The 20,961-nt window shown below is 41.1% G+C and overlaps 1 protein-coding gene across 1 annotated transcript in view; it reads right to left on the minus strand.

The window, feature by feature from the left end:
- The window catches only part of LOC112267189 (CMP-N-acetylneuraminate-beta-galactosamide-alpha-2,3-sialyltransferase 4), a 62,159-nt gene that overhangs the window by 31,531 nt on the left and 9,667 nt on the right, over nucleotides 1-20,961 (minus strand). The window contains exon 2 of the mRNA XM_024445391.2: nucleotides 11,545-11,593. The gene's annotated coding sequence lies outside the window, so the exon portion shown is untranslated. The remainder of the gene's footprint in view (nucleotides 1-11,544; nucleotides 11,594-20,961) is intronic.

The raw sequence follows: 20,961 nt of genomic DNA on the forward strand, positions 1-20,961 counted from the left end.
TTGACACATTGGAAAGAATTAACAAAAAAAACAGCTTTGACTCTGTATAGACTTAGTGAGCATAGCCTTGCTATTGAGAAAGGCCGCCGTAGGCAGACCTGGCTCTCAAGAGAAGACAGGCTATGTGCACACTGCCCACAAAATGATGTGGAAACTGAGCTTCACTTCCTAACCTCCTGCCCAATGTATGACTATATTAGAGACACATATTTCCCTCAGATCCAAAGAATTCGAAAACAAACCCGATTTTCATAAACTCCCATATCTACTGGGTGAAATACCACAGTGTTCCATCACAGCAGCAAGATTTGTGACCTGTTGCCACAAGAAAAGGTTAACCAGTGAAGAACAAACACCAATGTAAATACAACCCATATTTATGCTTATTTATTTTCCCTTTTGTACTTTAACCATTTGTACATCACTACAACACTGTATATATACATAAAATGACATTTCTAATGTCTTCATTCTTTTGGAACTTCTGTGAGTGGAATATTTACTGTTCAATTTTATTGTTTATTTCACTTTTGTATATTATCTACCTCACTTGCTTTGGCAATGTTAACATATGTTTCCCATGCCAATAAAGCCCCTTGAATTGAATTGTGCGAGAGAGGGGCATAGAGAGAGAGAGAGAGAGAGAGAGAGAGAGGCATAGAGAGAGGCATATAGAGAGAGAGATAGAGAGTGAGAAAGAGGGAGAAAGAGGGGGGCATATAGAGAGAGGCTAAGAGAGAGAGAGAGAGAGGGGGGGCATAAAGAGGGAGGCTGAGAGAGAGAGGCTGAGAGAGAGAGAGAAAGAGAGAGGGGGGGACAGAGAGAGAGAGAGAGATAGAGAGAGATTCATAAAGAGAGAGGCATAGATAGGGAGAGGTAAGGTACTAATCACATTTGGCTAAAACTTAACAAAAGATACAATCTACTGTGACAATGTATTCATATGTGCATCTTATGCTCCTCCTTCAGATTCATCATATTATGATGATCAGTTTTTTGACAATCTCCATACAAAAATCATTCTATTTTCAGGCAGAGGGTAAAGTGCTTATTTATGGAGATTTCAATGCAAGAACAGGTTCTGAGCCTGAATACACTGATGCAGGAGGTAACCACCATATATTTGGACACTCCTTCTTGTACAATAGCCATATTATAAATAATAGAAACAGTCCTGACCAAATACTGAACAAAAACAGTTCTTATTTACAACTGCGACCTGGCCAAGACAAAGAAAAGCAATGCAAGACAAACAACAGCACAGAGTTAAACATGGAATAAACAAACATACAGTCAATAACACATTAGAAAAAAAGTCTATATACAGTCTGTGCCAATGAGGTAAGACAATGGGGGTAAAGGCAATAAATAGGCCACAGTGGCGAAATAATTACAATTTAGCAATTAAACACTGGAGTGATAGATGTGCAAGTTGAGATACTGGGGTGTAAAGGAGCAAAATAAATAACAGTATGGGGATGAGATAGTTGGATGGGCTATTTACAGATTAGCTATGTACAGGTGCAGTGATCTGTGAGCTGCTCTGACAGCTGATGCTTAAAGCTAGTGAGGGAGATATGAGTCTCCAGCTTCAGTGATTTTTGCAATTCATTCCAGTCATTGGCAGCAGAGAACTGGAAGGAAAGGCGGCCAAACGGAGGAATTGGCTTTTAAAGAATAACCAGGCATCTTCTACTGACGGAATGAGGTCAATATCCTTCCAAGATACCCAAGCCAGGATGATTAGAAAGGCCTGCTCGCTGAAGTGTTTTAGGGAGCGTTTGACAGTGATGAGGGGTGGTCGATTGACCTCAGACCCATTACGGACGCAAGCAATGAGGCAATGATCGCTGAGACCCTGGTTGAAGACAGCAGAGGTATATTAGGAGGGCAAGGTTGGTTAGTATGACATCTATGAGGGTGCCTGTGTTTACGGATTTGGAGTTTTACCTGGTAGGTTCATTGATAATTTGTGTGAGATTGAGGGCATCAAGCTGAGATTGTAGGATGCTCGGGGTATTAAGCATGTCCCAGTTTAGGTCACCTAACAGCACGAGCTCTGAAGACAGATGGGGGTCAATTAATTCACATATGGTGTCCAGGGCACAGCTGGGGGCAGAAGGTGGTCTATAGCAAGCGGCAACGGTGAGAGACTTGTTTCTGGAAAGGTGGATTTTTAAAAGTAGAAGCTCAAATTGTTTGGGCACAGACCTGGATTGTAAGACAAAACTCTGCAGAGTATCTCTGCAGTAGATTGCAACTCTTTGCTTGCCTTATTGACTTTTAAAAAGCATTTGATTCTATTTGGCAAGAAGGGTTATTCTACAAATTTCTCCAAAGTGGGCTTTGGTGGTAAGGTGTATGACTTAATAAAATGTATATAGACAGAAAACAAGTGTGCAATAAAAATCAAAAACCAAAGAACAGAATTATTTTCGCAAAATCGAAGTGTGAGACCTTGGCTGCAGTTTGAGTCCAAATCTTTTCAACATTTATATCAATGAATTAGCAGACATGTCGGACCATTCTCCAGCCCCAGGACTCACACTATTTGACACAGAGGTAAAATACCTCCTATATGCTGATGATTTGGTACTTCTTTCACCAACCAAAGAAGGTCTTCAACTGAACCTTAACATTCTACAGCAGTATTGCCATAACTGGGCCCTGGCAGTAAATTTCAAAAAAACTAAAATCATGATTTCACCCCCCCAAAAAACAGATGTCAGAAACACAAATATAAATTCACCCTGAACAACACCATAATTGAACACACTAAAAATGACACATACCTTGGTCTGACCATATCGGCATCGGGAAACTTTAATATGGCAGTGAAGGCACTCAAAGAAAAAGCCAGCAGAGCATTGTATGCAATAAAAATGAAATTATTCAATATCAACATCCCAATTAGAATTTGGACCAAAATATTTGACAGTGTAATGCTACACTGGGGCATAGCTTTTTACGGAAGTGAAGTTTGGGGGCCACTCAATAAACTGGACTTATATGTGGGAAAAACATCCAATTGAAGCCCTATATGCAGAATTCTGTCGGAGAAATCTACAAGTCCAGAGAAATACACTAACTAATGCATGACGGGCAGAATTGGGCCGCTTCCCAGTGGTAATGAAAATACAGAAAAGTTCATTAAAATCAACTGGTGTTGGACATAACAAACCAAGCTGACACCAGCACTGCTTCAAAAGAAAGAATTCCAATAAACAAAAACATGAACCAATCAAAGGATTCATATTTACAACATTGGAAAAACGAAACAAAATCCCAAAGCCGACTAAATTGCTATCTGGCCCTAAACAGAGAATATGAATTGGCTGATTATCTCTACTCTGTTAGAGATATAAAGCCGAGACAGATCCTTACCAAGTAAGTGAGTGACCACCGATTGATTGGCAATAGAAACCGGCAGACATAAAAAAGACATGGTTACCCAAAGAGGAGTGTGTATGTGGTCACTGCACGACAGGGGAGGTAGTAACAGAGAGGCAGTTTCTCCTTTACTAAATATTCCTCACCAAGTGATTCATTATTCACAGAAATTACTACATTTATTCCAAATTTTAACTTATTAAACCCAGAGGAAAAACTAAAAATACTCATAGGGAAGGAGCAATGGCTCCTCTTGCAGCCAAATATGTATTTGTCTGCCATAGCCTGAGGGATACTGGATAATAACATCTGCATAGTTTTCACAGATCCCTCTGGAACTTTCATTGCGCACACCTGGCCCTTATTCCCACTAATTGTATTTGTATATATATGCCCTTTCACCATGGTCTGGTCAATTATTGTTACAATGTCCGTTGGTGCGTGTGAGTACGTGTGCTGTGTGTTTTGGGCTTTCGTGCCATTGTGGATTGCGTAGATGATTACGGATATCGTCCCGTGTGTTAATCATTGTGCGCGTGTGTTATTTATTCGAAGTACTCCTCACTCTTTTGTTTGGGTATCACCATGTGTTTTTGTATAGTGTTTGTTTGGTCTTTGTCCCCGTGCCTTTACACGGTACGCCGTAATTTGGGTACAATAAAAAAACTATTATGCATTCCTGTGCCTGTCTCCCGAATCTCTTCATACCAGCATGACAATAGTATACAGTAACTTCCTTATTATTACTATTATTGCTATTACTATTATTGATGTTGTTGTGATTATCATTCCAAATAGTAGGGGTGATGGTAGTGATAGCAGTTTAGTGATGGTGGTGGTAGTAGTAGTAGTAGTAGTAGTAATAACGATGATGTTGGTGGTAGTAATGATGAAGATGATAATGGTGGTGGTAGTAATGATGATGATGGTGAAGATGACAGTTAGTTAGAGTTTAATTTTCCATGTTTAGCTTTTCATATTTATTACATTTCTACTACTTACTGTTACCATTTAATTGTTGTGTTTTTTTGTATTATTATTTACTACCATTGTATATTATTATTTGTTATGCTTTATAATTGTTTTACAATGTATTTTGTATACATTGTTGCTTTGGCAATATTGACACAATATTTTTTATGCCAATAAAGCAGCTTGAATTTGAGAGAGAGAGAGAGGCATAGATAGAGGCATAGAGACAGAGAGACAGAGGCGTGTAGAGAGAGAGGCGCATAGAGAGAGAGGCGCATAGAGAGAGAGGCGCATACAGTGGCTTGCGAAAGTATTCACCCCCCTATTTTGTGGCCTTACAACCTGGAATTAAAATACATTTTTGGGGGTTTGTATCATTTGATTTATACAAAGTGCCTGCCACTTTGAAGATGCAAAATATGTTTTTATTGTGAAACAAACAAGAAATAAGACACTTTTTTTTAAAACTTGAGCGTGCATAACTATTCACCCCCCCCAAAGCCAATACTTTGAAGAGCCACCTTTTGCAGAAATTACAGCTGCAAGACTATTTGGGTATGTCTCTATAAGCTTGGCACATCTAGCCACTTGGATTTTGCCCATTCTTCAAGGCAAAACTGCTCCAGCTCCTTCAAGTTGGATTGGTTCTGCTGGTGTACAGCAATCTTTAAGTCATACCACAGATTCTCAATTGGATTGAGGTCTGTGCTTTGACTAGGCCATTCCAAGACATTTGAATGTTTCCCCTTAAACCATTGGAGTATTGCTTTAGCAGTATGCTTAGGGTCATTGTCCTGCTGGAAGGTGAACCTCAAACAGGTTTCCCTCAAGAATTTCCCTGTATTTAGCGCCATCCAAAATTCCTTCAATTCTGACCAGTTTCCCAGTCCCTGCCGATGAAAAACATACCCACAACATGATGCTGCCACTACCATGCTTCACTGTGGGGATGTGTTCTCGGGGTGATGAGAGGTGTTGGGTTTGCGCCATGCATAGTGTTTTTCTTGATGGCCAAAAAGCTCCATTTTAGTCTCATCTAACCAGAGTACCTTCTTCCATATGTTTGGGGAGTCTCCCACATGCCCTTTGGCAAACACCAAATGTGTTTGCTTATTGTTTTATTTAAGCACTGGCTTTTTTCTGGCCATTTTTCCATAAAGCCCAGCTCCGTGGAGTGTAAGGCTTAAAGTGGTCCTATGGAAAGATACTACAATCTTCGCTGTGGAGCTTTGCAGCTCATTCAGAGTTATCTTTGGTCTCTTTGTTGCCTCTCTAATTCCCTCAATTGCCTGTTCTGTGAGTTTTGGTGGGCGACCAACTCTTGACAGGTTTGTTGTGGTGCCACATTCGTTCCATATTTTTATAATGGATTTAATGGTGCTCCGTGGGATGTTCAAAGTTTAGAATATTTTTATGACCCAACCCTGATCTGTACATCTTCACAACTTTTTCCCTGACCTGTTGGAGAGCTCCTTGGTCTTCATGGTGCCGCTTGCTTGGTGGTGCCCCTTGCTTAGTGGTGCTGCAGACTCTGGGGCCTTTCAGAACAGGTGTATATATACACTGAGATCATGTGACAAATCATGTGACACTTAAATAAAGTTCACCTGTGTGCAATCTAACTAATTATGTGACTGCTGAAGGTAATTGGTTGCACCAGATCTTTTTTAGGGGCTTCATAGCAAAGGGGGTGAATGCATATGCACCTACCACTTTTCCGTTTTTTATTTTTTAGAATTTTTTGAAATAAGTATTATTTTTTTCATTTCACTTCACCTATTTTGACTATTTTGTGTATGTCCATTACATGGAATTCAAATAAAATACAGCTTTTAATTATAGGTTGTAATGCAACAACATAGGAAAAATGCCAAGGGGGGTGAATACTTTTGCAAGGCACTGTAGAGAGAGGCACATAGAGAGAGGCGCATAGATAGAGAGATGAATAGAGAGAGTGAGGCATAGAGAGAGAGAGATGGGTCAGATCAGTAAGAGGATGAACGGGAGAGATGACACTTCATCACCATCTAGGGACATTTTCAATCCCACACCGTCACATACAGCTCACCACAATCTGCTACTTTAAATTTTGCTTTGGAGTGGCCGAGTATAAATTACGGATTAGATGAGATTATAGGTCACTGATGTCAATCTCAGACAGACAGACAGACAGACATCTTCCACGGACTCCCCGTCTCTGGACAAAATCTGACCACAACCCCCCAATGTCATTGTCCAGAATCATGACGGTTTGCCCAGCCTGACAGGCCGTTCATTTTGACTACAAAATAAACACTTCACTCAACTACAGATGTTTTTACATTTGGAACAAAACATTGAAAACTAAATATATCCATGTAAACTGCTAGTTTCTATTTAGCAACAACAGTTAAATTGACACCAGGTCTATCATGCATGCCCAGCCTGGCAGAGTGTGGTGGATCAAAGACCACATTATCTTTTAAAACCACCACAGGTTCTGGTTGTGGATTCAACCCACCAGCAAAACAATCTGTGCTGTCACAGCATTAGCACTGATAAGCTATTCCTTTGGGGAGACGGTCTCTCCTTCAGTTCACCTTAATAGACTGGAGCTGTTTTGAAAATAGGATGGGTGGGGTAGGATTAGTATGTGTGGTCACTGTGTGATTGATTGCGCTAGCGAAACCCCAGTCCTAGACAGGTTTAACTAGGTAGGCCAGTTGAGAACAAGTTCTCATTTACAACTGCGACCTGGCCAAGATAAAGCAAAGCAGTGCATAAAAAATAACACAGAGTGACACATAAACAAACATACAGTCAATAACATGAACAAAAAAAAAGATTTTTCTATGTACAGTGTGTGCAAATGTAGAAGAGTAGGGAAGTAGGTAATAAATAGGCCCTAGAGGCAAAAACAATTACAATTTAGCATTAATACTGGAGTGATAGATGTGCCTAAGGTTAAGGTCCACCCATGCTGCCCTGTTCTGAGCCAATTGTAATCCCTCTTTGTGGCACCTGACCACACGACTGAACAGCAGTTCAGGTGCGACAGAACTAGGGCCTGTAGGACCTGCCTTCTCAATAGTGTTGTTAAGGCATAGTAGCGCTTTATTAAAGACAGACTTCTTCCCATCTTAGCTACTGTTGTATCAGTATGTTCCGACCATGACAGTTTACAATAGGGTTACTACAAGCAGTTTAGTCACCTCAACTTGCTCAATTTCCACATTATTCATTTCAAGATTTAGTTGAGGTTTAGGGTTTAGTGAATGATTTGTCCAAAATAGAATACTTTTAGTTTTTAAAATATTTAGGACTAACTTATTCCTTTCCACCCATTCTGAAACTAACTGTAGCTCTTTCTTAAGTGTTGCAGTCATTTCAGTTGCTGTAGTAGCTGACGTGTACAGTGTCAAGTCATCCGCATACATGGACACACTGGTTTACTGTCTCTGCTACCGCACGGCAAGCGGTACCGGAGCGCCAACTCTTGGACCAAAAGCCTCCTTAACAGCTTCTACCCTCAAGCCATAAGACTGCCCACCTGGACTATTTACATTGACACCCCCCCCTTTGATTTTACACTGCTGCTACTCGCTGTTTATTATCTATGCATAGTCACTTAACAAATTCTCTCGACTAACCTGTACCCCCACTCATTGACTCTGTACCGGTACCCCCTGTAAATAGCCTCGTTATTGTTATGTACATTTCCTGTAAATATTTTAGTAATGTTATTTATTGAACTGCATTGTTGGTTAAGGTCTTGTAAGTAAGCATTTCAAGGTAAGGTCTACCTGCTCTATTCGGCGCTTGTGACAAATAAAATGTGATTGGACTAGTAAAGATTGAAAAAAGTAAGGGGCCTAGACAGCTGCCCAGGGGAATTCCTGATTCTACCTGGATTATGTTACAGAGGCTCCCATTAATGAACCCCCTTTGTTTTCTGTTAGACAGGTAACTCTTTATCCACAATATAGCAGGGGGTGTAAATCCCTTACACAAGTTTTTCCAGCAACAGACTGATCGATAATGTAAAAAGCTGCTCCGAAGTCTAACAAAACATATTATCATCAATTTCTCTCAGCCAATCAGTCATTTGTGTAGGTGCTGAGCTTGTTGAATTCCCTTACCTATAAGGGTGCTGAAAGTCTGTTGTCAATTTGTTTACCGGAAAATAGCATTGTATCTGGTCAAACATATTTTTTGCCAAAAGTTTAGTAAGGGTTGGTAACAGGCGGATTGGTCGGCTTTTTGAGCCAGCAAAAGGGGCTATACTATTCTTGGGCAGCAGAATGACTTTTGCTTCCCTCCAGGCCTGAGGGCACACACTTTCTAGTAGGCTTAAATTGTCCTTTGTACAACCTGTTACATAACGGGGGGACACAAGCTTGTAATGGCAGGGTAGTGGGTTCGATTGTAGTGGGTTCGATTCCTGGCACCACCAATACGCAAAATGTATGCACGAATGACTAAGTCGATTTGTATAAAACATATGTATATATAAAGTGCTTTCTTAATAAAGTACTCAGACCTGTCAGGATTTGGCCAGGATTGTTCCGGTTTTGGCCACTAGATGCCCCCATTGTGCTTTTTTGACCCTTTTGTTTTCCCTTGTTTCCAGTTATTTGCACCTGTGCCTCGTTTCCCTTGAATGTATTTAAACCCTTAGTTTTCCTCAGTTCTTTGCTCTGTGTTTGAATGTTAGCACCCAGCCCCAGCGAAGCTGTGAACATTTGTTACTCCAGTTGGACTCGTAGTACTCTGTTTTTGTTCTCGTTTATTTATTATCTTTTGAGGCTTTTTCCCTGCTGTACCTACCACCTTGTGGTAGGTACAGCTTTTGACTTAGAGGATTACCTTTTTCTCTTGGAATTACTTTTGACGTTGTGGATATATATATTTTTGCCTGAAGAACCTTGCTTTTTACTTTATTAAAACACTGTCTCAAGAACTGCTGTGTCTGCCTCATCTTCTGGGTTCTGCCGACTATTAGTGGCTTAGTTTGCTAAGTGACTGTTTCTCACACCTGAGACCAGAGTTCGTAACCGGGTCCTGACAAGACCTCTTCACTTTTTCCATATTTTGTTCCATTACAGCCTTATTCTAAAAAGGATTAAATAGTTTTTTCCCCCTCATCAATCTACACACAATACCCCATAATGACAAAGCAATAACAGGTTTTTAGAAATAGAAACTGAAATATTTGTATTATTTATTTAACCAGGAAGGGCTCATTGATTTAAAAATCTCTTTTTCAAGAGCGTCCTGGCCAAGATAGGCAGCATCAAGTCATTACAAAAATTACAGACAAACAACATGAAAAACTACAAGTAATCACCATAGAATTCACGAGTATAACCAAATCAAAAACAGCAAATTAAAAACATTGACAGGTCAGGGAATCAGTCGCAAGATCATTCATCAGAGATTTAAAAATACCAATCGGGACAAGTTCCAAGACGATGGCACAGAGTACATAAAAGCCCTTTTACCAAATTCAGTTCGGACATTTGGAACAGTTGGCAGGATAAAGTCAATTTCTGAACAATAAAAATGCCAAAATAAAAATCTAGTAAACCCAAAATGGCTTTGTAAATAAAAGTATACCAGTGACTGAGCCTACGAGTGACTAGAGAAGGCCAGGTTTTGCAGTTTAAAATACATCTCAAAGTGCCATGGTAAAGGGTGTCAATTGATCTCAAACAATGAGCGGAAGCATTCATATATAAAATATCCCTATAGTCTAGTAAAGGCATAAATGTAGCCGATACTAGCCTCCTTCAGGCTTCAAAAGAAAAACAGGCCTTATTCCTAAAATAAAATCACAATTTCAGCTTCAATTTTTTTGTAAGTTGTTGAATATGCAATTTAAAAAAGAGAGGCCATCATCAATTAAAATTCCAAGATATTTATATGAGGTTACAAACTCAATCTCCTTGCCCTGACAGGTAGTAATAGGTGAAAAGTTCAGAGGTCTATTTCTTGCTTTAGAAAACACCATTAGTTTAGTCAGTATTGAGGATAAGCTTCAATTGACACAAGGTATGTTGAACAGTATAAAAAGCAGTTAGCAAGTTCTGGAAAGCTTTTGTAAGAGACAAGGCACAACAGTAAATAACAGTATCTTCAGCATAAAAATGAAATTGTGCATTTTGGACATTTTTGTCTAAATAATTTATATAAATAGTGAATAAGAGGCAAAGAGAGGCATATTACATTCAAATAAGTATTCAGACCCTTTACTCAGTACTGTGTTGAAACACCTTTGGCAGTGATTACAGTATCGAGTCTTCTTTGGTTTGTCGATACAAGCATGGCACACCTGTATTTGGGGAGTTTCTCCCATTCTTCTCTGCAGATCCTGTCAAGCTGTCAGGTCGGATGGGGAGCGTTGCTGCAGAACTATTTTCAGGTCTCCCCAGAGATGTTCGATCGGGTTCATGTCTGGGCTCTGGCTGGGCCACTCCAGGACATTCAGAGACTTGTCCTGAAGCCAATCCTGTGATGTCTTGGCTGTGTGCTTAGGGTCATTGTTCTCTTGGAAGGTGAACCTTTGCCCCAGTCTGAGATCCTGAGCACTCTGGAGCAGGTTTTCATAAAAGATATCTGTAATTTTCTCTGTTCATCTTTGCCTCGATTCTGACGAGCCAAAGAGTTCAATCTGGGTTTCATCAGACCAGAAAATCATGTTTCTCATGGTCTGAGAGTCTTTAGGTGCCTTTTGGCAAACTCCAAGCGGCCTGTCATATGCCTCTACTAGCCGCCAGTGTTTATGCGCCCTGTATTTGGCGTGACCGTTTTGTGCCAGAGAAATAAATCTGCAAATCACTGAACCCTCTGCTCCCGACTCCTACGCACCACTCCTAGTAACCCGTGACAGGTGTACTCTAATCAAGTTGTAGAAATATCAAGGATGATCAATGGAAACAGGTTGCACCTTTACTTATGTAAATAAGGTATGTTTTTTATTTGTCATACATTTGCAAACATTTCTAAAAACGTGTTTTCGCTCATTATTAGGTATTGTGTGTAGATTGCTAAAGATTTATTTATTTTTAATCCATTTTAGAATAAGTCTGTAACGTAATAAGATGTGGGAAAAGTCAGGGGTCTGAATACTTTCTCGAAGGCACTGTATATTACTAAGCAGTCTTATAAGCAATCAAAGCTCTGTCGATAACCTAAATCCCATACCTTTCTCCATGTCCTTTAAAGGGTGGATATGTTGACTCTGGGTTCCTCCCTGTAAAACAAAGGAGATGATTAAGACAATGGAGAACAATATAAAGTGGTAACTGATGTGGTGATCAAATGTATGACTATAAGAAGATAATATCCTTAATAGTGGTTTATACAATGAAGACAACCAGTATTAGAAACTGTCAAACTGAGTGCACGACTGGTGGAAACCAGTAAGAAAGGACGCTTGCTTTATCTCCATGCTAAGAACATTATCATTCCTCAACTTTAAGTGCAGAATGCCGTGATCTCATCATTTAACCTACTATCATTAATTTGTATTTCTAAACAGGATTCTGACTCACAAATCATGAATAGGCAAACTGAACATCAAACCATAGCCAAATTGAATAATTTCCCAAGTGGTTTAAAATGAACCCCAATTGACTTTTAATTCCAATGCTAACTCTTCCACCCTTTAGTCAAGCATTGTGTGAAGAACTTTTAGCACTGTCTTTCAGTTGTAACCAAAATGCCAACATCAGGAGGGTATAAACGCTCCATCCCTAACCAACGGTGCCATATGCTACCTGACAACTCTTGCCTCTATGAGCCCCAATGCTCTTTTCCATGACGCAGTGTGTGAGAGGACTTCTTTGAGGGAGCTCTAACCAGCTCCACATGCCTGCTCTGAGCAGGAGGCATAGGTCCTCGGAGGCAGCACAATGACTGTCTGTGTGGCATGTGGGGAGCAGCCTGGGAGAAGAGGGCCAAGTGCTGGGTAGGATACAGTGGGGCTGGCAGAGGCCCAAGTCCTCAGGCCCCTTAGCGTACGTGGAGGGGATCCGATCTAGGTCTGTCTGAGGCACCACACAGCTACAGCTGATTTTTTTACGACTTCACTGTAAATGCTCCTCTACCTGTGGATGGGAGCTAGGCTGTTTGGCCAGGCTGTTTGGCCAGGCTGAGGCGCAAACAGCAGAGATAAAGATGTCAATAGTCTCCCTATAAGGAGTCATACAACCTGAAATGATAGATCAATACTATTGGATTTGAGATTACGTCTTTAACTGAGAAAAATTCCTTTCATGGGAAAAATAACTGCAACATTTTGAGATGAGCATTATACTGTAAGTCTACTTAAGTTTCAATGTCACATGCACAAGTACAGTGAAAACAATGCAGTAATCAATAACAATGTAATACTAAAAATAACAAGGTAGAACAAAAACACAAGACATAAAAATAAGAAAAACACAATAAAGTAAGTAAGCAAGCAAGCATACTATACACAGGGTCAGTCAATTCCAGGTCCATATTAACAATGTGCAGGGATACTGGGTCGATAGAGGTAGATATGTATAGAGGTAAAGTGACAGGGATAGTGGAGTAAGAGAGGTAGATATGTATGGGGATAAGGTGACAGGGATACTGGGTCGATAGAGGTAGATATGTAGAGGTAAAGTGACTAGGCATCAGGATATATGATAAACAGAATAGCAGCAAACTATATGAGAGTGTTAGTGTGTGTGTGTGTAGAGTAGAGTAGAGTAGTATAAATGTACAGTTTCTGCATATGTGTGTGTGAGCAAATTATGGCATGAGTGTTTGTATGTGTGTTGGAATATCAGTGTGAGTTAGGGCTGGGCGATATATATCGTGTGACGATAGAGTATAATATGAAACAATATATGTTTTTCTATAGTTTATTTCTTTGTGTCGCAAATCACACTCTTTACGGCAATATTTTTCGTCAATTGGACGACGATTTGCGTTCTTCCACACAGCTATTTGCAACACAAACAAACATGAAAGAGAATGAACGTGACACAGAACACGGAGCTCGTACCTAAAAGAGCGGCAACTTCGGTCGCATGGACGTGGTTCGAGTATGAAAAGTCTGACACGGACCAGAAAACCATCCACTGCAAAATATGCCGCAGGCCGGTCCTGACAAGCTCAAACACCACTAACCTCTTAACACCTACGCAAGAATCATGTGAAACAGTAAGGAGAGAGTCTACGGATGAGACTCAAGAAAGTACAGTTGAGTGCTCAAAACAAACCTGACTCAGACGTTGCAAGAGGCTTTTGCCCGCGGCACAGCATATGGCAAAGAATCACGAAGATGGAAGGAGATAACAGCTACCGTTACAACTTACATCTGCAAAGACAAGGCCCCAATTTACACAGTCGAGAAACGGGGGTTTCATGAGTTGGTGCTAACACTCGACCCAAGGTACCAAATGCAAATTGATATGTGACACCTATTAACGGCAAAATAACATGCAAAACAGACAAGCACCCATATATATATATATATATATATATATATATATATATATAAAATTTAGTCAGCCACCAATTGTGCAAGTTCTCTCACTTAAAAAGATGAGAGGCCTGTAATTTTCATCATAGGTAGTACACTTCAACTATGACAGACAACATGAGAAAAGTAAATCCAGAAAATCACATTGTAGGATTTTTAATGAATTTATTTGCAAATTATGGTGGAAAAATCAGTATTTGGTCAATAACAAAAGTTTATCTAAATACTTTGTTATATACCCTTTGTTGGCAATGACAGATGTCAAACGTTTTCTGTAAGTCTTCACAAGGTTTTCACCCACTGTTGCTGGTATTTTGGCCCATTCCTCCATGCAGATCTGCTCTAGAGCAGTGATGTTTTGGGGCTGTTGCTGGGCAACACGGACTTTCAACTCCCTCCAAAGATTTTCTATGGGGTTGAGATCTGGAGACTGGCTAGGCCACTCCAGGACCTTGAAATGCTTCTTACGAAGCCACTCCTTCGTTGCCCGGGCGGTGTGTTTGGGATCATTGTCATGCTGAAAAGACCCAGCCACATTTCATCTTCAATGCCCTTGCTGATGGAAGGAGGTTTTCACTCAAAATCTCACGATACATGGCCCCATTCATTCTTTCCTTTACACGGATCAGTCGTCCTGGTCCCTTTGCAGAAAAACAGCCCCAAAGAAATGATGTTTCCACCCCCATGCTTCACAGTAGGTATGGTGTTCTTTGGATGCAACTCAGCATTCTATTTCCTCCAAACACGACGAGTTGAGTTTTTTCCAAAAAGTTCTATTTTGGTTTCATCTGACCATATGACATTCTCCCAATCTTCTTCTGGATCATCCAAATGCTCTCTAGCAAACTTCAGACGGGCCTGGACATGTACTGGCTTAAGCAGGGGACACATCTGGCACTGCAGGATTTGAGTCCCTGGTGGCGTAGTGTGTTGCTGATGGTAGGCTTTGTTACTTTGGTTTCCAGCTCTCTGCAGGTCATTCACTAGGTCCCCCCGTGTGGTTCTGGGATTTTTGCTCACCGTTCTTGTGATCATTTTGACCCCACGGGGTGAGATCTTGCGTGGAGCCCCAGATCGAGGGAGATTATCAGTGGTCTTGTATGTCTTCCATTTCCTAATAATTGCTCCCACAGTTGATTTCTTCAAACCAAGCTGCTTACCTATTGCAGATTCAGTCTTCCCAGCCTGGTGCAGGTCTACAATTTTGTTTCTGGTGTCCTTTGACAGCTCTTTGGTCTTGGCCATAGTGGAGTTTGGAGTGTGACTGTTTGAGGTTGTGGACAGGTGTCTTTTATACTGATAACAAGTTCAAACAGGTGCCATTAATACAGGTAACGAGTGGAGGACAGAGGAGCCTCTTAAAGAAGAAGTTACAGGTATGTGGGAGCCAGAAATCTTGCTTGTTTGTAGGTAACCAAATACTTATTTTCCACCATAATTTGCAAATAAATTCATTAAAAATGCTACAATGTTATTTTCTGGATTTTTTCCCCTAATTTTGTCTATCATAGTTGAAGTGTACCTATTATGCAAATTACAGGCCGCTCTCATCTTTTTAAGTGGGAGAACTTGCACAATTGGTGGCTGACTAAATACTTTTTTGCCCCACTGTATATATAGATATATTTTCGGCGTATATTTATTTTGATTGCCACTATAGCTGAAGTGTTTTCTATTTACCTTTTTAGATTTTATACATTCATATTTTATATTTTGTTACATGCTTAATTGAACATTTGTACAGGTTCTATATAAAATAAATAATCAAATACGAGTAAGTACCTTTTTATTTGAGTATAATTAAAAATGTTATAAGAAATAGCCTTTACATGGTCATTTTATTCATTGAATTTACAGAAATTGTGCAATATCGTGATATGCATCGTTATCGGGATATGAAATCACCTATATCGGGATATGATATTTTGGCCATATCGCCCAGCCCTTGTGTGAGAAGGGGGTAGGGCCTGTGAGTGTGCATAGGGAAAGTGCAAAAATAAATATAAAATACCAAGGTCAACTCCAATAGTCTGTGTGGCCTTTTTGTTAGCTATTTAGCAGTCTTATGGCTTGGGGATAGAAGCTGGTTACAACGCTTTACATTAAGGTATAGCCTACTTTATGAATGATTTAAAAATGGTTTATAAGTAGTTGGGCTGTTTATTATTAGTTGATATATTGTTTATCAATAATAATAATCTTTAATAAACCGTTATAACACCTTAGTTGAAATTGTGTGATTGTCATTTTTCTGCTTGCTAATAGTCTAAGCATTACCATTAGGCCTCCTTATTGTAGTATCTTGCTAATACTAGCAAGAAGCCTACAGACCTTGATCCTTCAGCCAATATGAAAATATACTGAAGGAACATTACCATCTAATCCAAAAATTACTGGCCATCTGATTTCTCTCAATCCGGAATAAAACAAAGCCATGTGTGCATGTATTCAGCTCACACAACTCAATCCATAAAACAAAACAATGTAACATATGCAGCCATGCCAGGCAACTTTAGAAAATAGCCTAACAATAATGTTGTGACTGAGCTTTTATGGGGTGAAAAAAAAAACGTTCAAGTATGCATTAGGTTAGGTAAGGTCTGAACAGGGTGCTTAGTGTCTGAAAAACACTAACTGAACAGCTCTTATAAGGAACAAGAAGGAACACTACTTGGCAAGAGACACCAGACTTAGCCTAATCACCGCGTGCCACATGACCACCCTGTATGCTACATTGAGATGACAATAAACGATGGGTCACGAACACAACCAGAGGGCCTCAGAGGAGAGTGAAAAAGGAGGGAATGCAGGAACACAAAGAACAGCCTTTCCTTTAAACATTATGCCTAACATAATGGAGGACGCTTGGAGAGTGATGCCATCATGTTCCTGAGTTAGGCTAACAACAGATGACTCCCTGACTCAGAAGATAAAGTTTCAGCAGGATTGAATATTTTCTGTCCAGTTCCCTGGGCTCAGTGGTGTGGCATTTTGTCACTGTTTAAACTTCGCATCACATTAAAAAAGACAAACCCATGTAGTCTACTGTACAGAGCAAGCCTGCATCCCTAGGATAAGTATCAGTCTAGTCTGACTGTCAGCGATTGGGTGCAGAGATATAGCGGAGTCAGGTGCAGGACAGGTTTTGAGCAACAACTGAGTTTACTCAAAAAAAGTCAAGCAATATACCAAATAGAAAAATACATACACACTAGCACAATCAACAACCACTAAAGACACCAACAATCACGGACAGAACATAAATGTATGCCAGTGGGTTAAATAAGGAACATGATATGGGAATTGAAACCAAGTGTGTGTAATACAGACAAAACAAAAATGAAACATGGATCGGTGGTGACTAGAAAGCCGGTGACGTCGACCGCCAAACACCACCCGAACAAGGAGAGGGGCCGACTTCGGCGGAAGTCGTGACACTGACACTGGTGATGAACAGTACAGTGCTTACTTTTCATGTGTTATTACAATATTATAACAAACCTTCCATTTGTAAAGTAAATATAGTCTGCACAAACATGATGCACCGATGTTGTGACAAACCACATGGGTTAACCATTTCCCATATCTGTTTGTTGTAGTGATGCACCGATATGATATTTTTGGCGGACACCGAAATCCAATTGTAATTGTAGATAAGAATTTGTTCTTAATTGACTTCCCTAGTTAAATAAAGGTTACACACACGCACAACAAAAAGTTATTTTGTTAGCATTTACATATGTCCCCATAACCAGTAAAACATCATCAAAACCTATTTCTTTCACTTACTTGCTGTGCTGTTTCACTGTTCATTTGTTCAGCCGTTTCAAACCTAACCAGGATTTCTATGGAACGCCGTTTGGGTCTTTGCGTGTCAAAAAAACACTATTTGTAGTTTCAAATAAGCTTGTCTCATCTGTATTATTCGTAGCCGTCTATTTACCGCCACAAAACGAAGCTGGCACTAAGACCAGTCTCAACCAACTCTATAAGGCCATAAGCAAAAAAGAAAATGCTCACCCAGAAGCGACGCTCCTAGTGTCCGGGGTTTTTAATGCAGGCAAACTTAAATCAGTTTTACCACATTTTTACCAGCATGTCACATGTGCAACCAGGGGGGGATCCTAGACCACCTTTACTCCACACACAGAGTTGCATACAAAGCTCTCCCCATCCCTCCATTTGGCAAATCTGACCACAATTCTATCCTCCTGATTCCTGCTTACAAGAAAAAAACTAAAGCAGGAAGTACCAGTGACTCGCTCAATACGGAAGTGGTCACATGAAGCGGATGTTACACTTCATCCCCACAGCGACTGTACGTACATATCCCAACCAGAGGCCATGGATTACAGGCAACATCCGCATCGAGCTAAAGGCTAGAGCTGCTGCTTCAAGGAGAGGGAGACTAATCTGGCCGCTTATAAGAAATCCCGCTATGCCCTCAGACGAACCATCAAACAAGTAAAGTATCAATACAGGATTAAGATTGAATCCTACTCCCCCGGCTCTGACGCTTGTCGGATGTGGCAGGGCTTGAAAACTATTACGGACTACAAAGAGATACCGAGACGCGAGCCTACCAGAAAAGCTAAATGCCTTTTATGCTCGCTCGGAGGCAAGCAACACTAAAGCATGCTGTTCTGGATGACTGTGTGAAGACGCTCTCTGTAGCCGATATTAACAAAACCTTTAAACAGATCAACATTCATAAAGCCGCTAGGCCAGACGGACTACCAGGACATGTACTCAAAGCATGCGCGGACCAACTGTCAAGTGTCTTCACTGACATTTTCAACCTCTCCTTGACTGAGTCTGTAATACCTACATGTTACAAGCAAACCACCATAGTCCTTGTGCCCAAGGAAGCAAAGGTAACCTGCCTAAATTATTACCGCCCTGTGGCATGTACGTCGGTAGCCATGAAGTGCTTTGAAAGGCTGGTCATTACTCACATCAACAGCATCCTCCCGGACACCCTAGACCCACTCCAATTCAAATACCGCCCCAACAGATCCACCGATGACGCAATCTCAATCGCACTCCACACCGCCCTTTCTCACTTGGACAAAAGGAACACCTATGTGAGAATGCTGTTCATCAACTACAGCTCAGCGTTCAACACCATAATGCCCACAAAGCTCATCACGAAGCTAAGGACTCTGGGACTAAACACCTCCCCCTGCAAATGGATCCTGGTCTTCCTGACGGGCTGCTCCCAGGTGGTAAGAGTAGGCAACAACACATCTGCCACGCTGATCCTTAACTTCTTATGGGCAGGTGGGACGGTAGCATCCCACCTGGCCAACATCTGGTGAAATTGCAGAGTGCGAAATTCAAATTACAGAAATATAAATATTTAACATTCATGAAAATACAAGTATTATACATCAAAATAAAGCTTAACTTCTTGTTAATCCAGTCACTGTCAGATTTCAAAAAGGCTTTAAAGTGAAAGCACACCATGCGATTATCTGTGGACAGCGCCCCGCATACAAAACCATGAAAAACATATTTCAACCAGGCAGGTGCGACACAAAAGTCAGAAATAGCGATATAATAAATGCCTTACCTTTGAAGAACTTCTTCTGTTGGCACTCCAAAGGGTCCCAGTTACATCACAAATGGCCCTTTTGTTCGATAAAGTCCTGCTTTATATCCATAAACTCAGTTCAGCTTGCGCGCTTCATTCAATAATCCACCAGTTTCCCTCCATCAAAATGCATACAAAATTAATCCCAAACATTACCAATAAACTTATCCAAACAAGACAAACAACGTTTATAATCAAACCTCAGGTACCCTAATACGTAAATAAATGATACAATTTAAGACGGTATGTTTAAGACGGTATGTTCATTACCAGAGATAAAAAACAAATGTGCTTTCATCCACGCGCATGGAAACACTATAGCCAAAATGGGAGCCACTAAGAAAAACTACAACTTCTAACAAATTTTTCCAAAAACAAGCCTGAAACTCTTTCTAAAGACTGTAGTTCCTAGGGCTTCCACTAGATGTCAACAATCTGGGAGGACTTCGCCACATAATAAACATGAAAGCCATTGGAAACAGTTGTAGGCGGAATCTTTTTTTTTTGGGGGGGTGGGGGGTGGTTTGTCCTCTGGGGTTTCGTCTGCCATTAAATTTCTGTAATACTCAAAAGGCATTATTTTAACAGTTTTGAAACGGTAGAGTGTATTCTATCCAAATCTACCAATTATACGCATATCCTAGTTTCTGGGCCTGAGTAACAGGCAGTTTACTTTGGGCACGCTTTTCATCCAGACACGAAAATACTGCCCCTACCCAAGAGAGGTTAACACTGGGGCCCCTCATGGGTGTGTACTTACTCCCTCCTGTATTCCCTGTTCACCCACGACTGCGTGGCCAAACACGACTCCAACACCATCATTAAGTTTGCTGATGACACAACAGTGGTAGGCCTGATCACCGACAACAATGAGACAGCCTATAGGGTGGAGGTCAGAGAACTGGCAGTGCGGTGCCAGGACAACAACCTCTCCCTCAATGTGAGCAAGACAAAGGAGCTGATTATGGACTACAGGAAAAGGCGGGCCAAACAGGCCCCCATTCTCATCGATGGGGCTGCAGTGGAGCAGGTTGAGAGCTTCAAGTTCCTTGGTGTCCACATCACCAACGAACTGTCATGGTCCAAACACACCAAGACAGTCGTGAAGAGGGCACAACAACACCTTTTCCCCCTCAGGAGACTGAAAGGTTTTGGCATGGGCCCCTAGATTCTCAAAAGGGTCTACAGCTGCACCATCGATAGCATCCTGACCGGTTGCATCGCTGCCTGGTATGGCAACTGCTCGGCATCTGACCATAAGGCGCTACAGAAGGTAGTGCGAACGGCCCAGTACATCCCTGGGGCCAAGATTCCTGCCATTCAGGACCTATATAATAGGCGGTGTCAGAGGTACCCTCCAAGCTCGTCATCAAGCTCGAGACCCTGGGTCTCGACCCCGCCCTGTGGAACTGGGTACTGGACTTCCTGACGGGCCACCCCCAGGTGGTGAGGGTAGGCAACAACATCTCCTCCCCGCTGATCCTCAACACTGGGGCCCCACAAGGGTGCG

This window comes from Oncorhynchus tshawytscha, linkage group LG14 (genome assembly GCF_018296145.1).
Source record: "Oncorhynchus tshawytscha isolate Ot180627B linkage group LG14, Otsh_v2.0, whole genome shotgun sequence".
In the NCBI taxonomy this organism is placed as follows: Eukaryota; Metazoa; Chordata; class Actinopteri; order Salmoniformes; family Salmonidae; genus Oncorhynchus; species Oncorhynchus tshawytscha.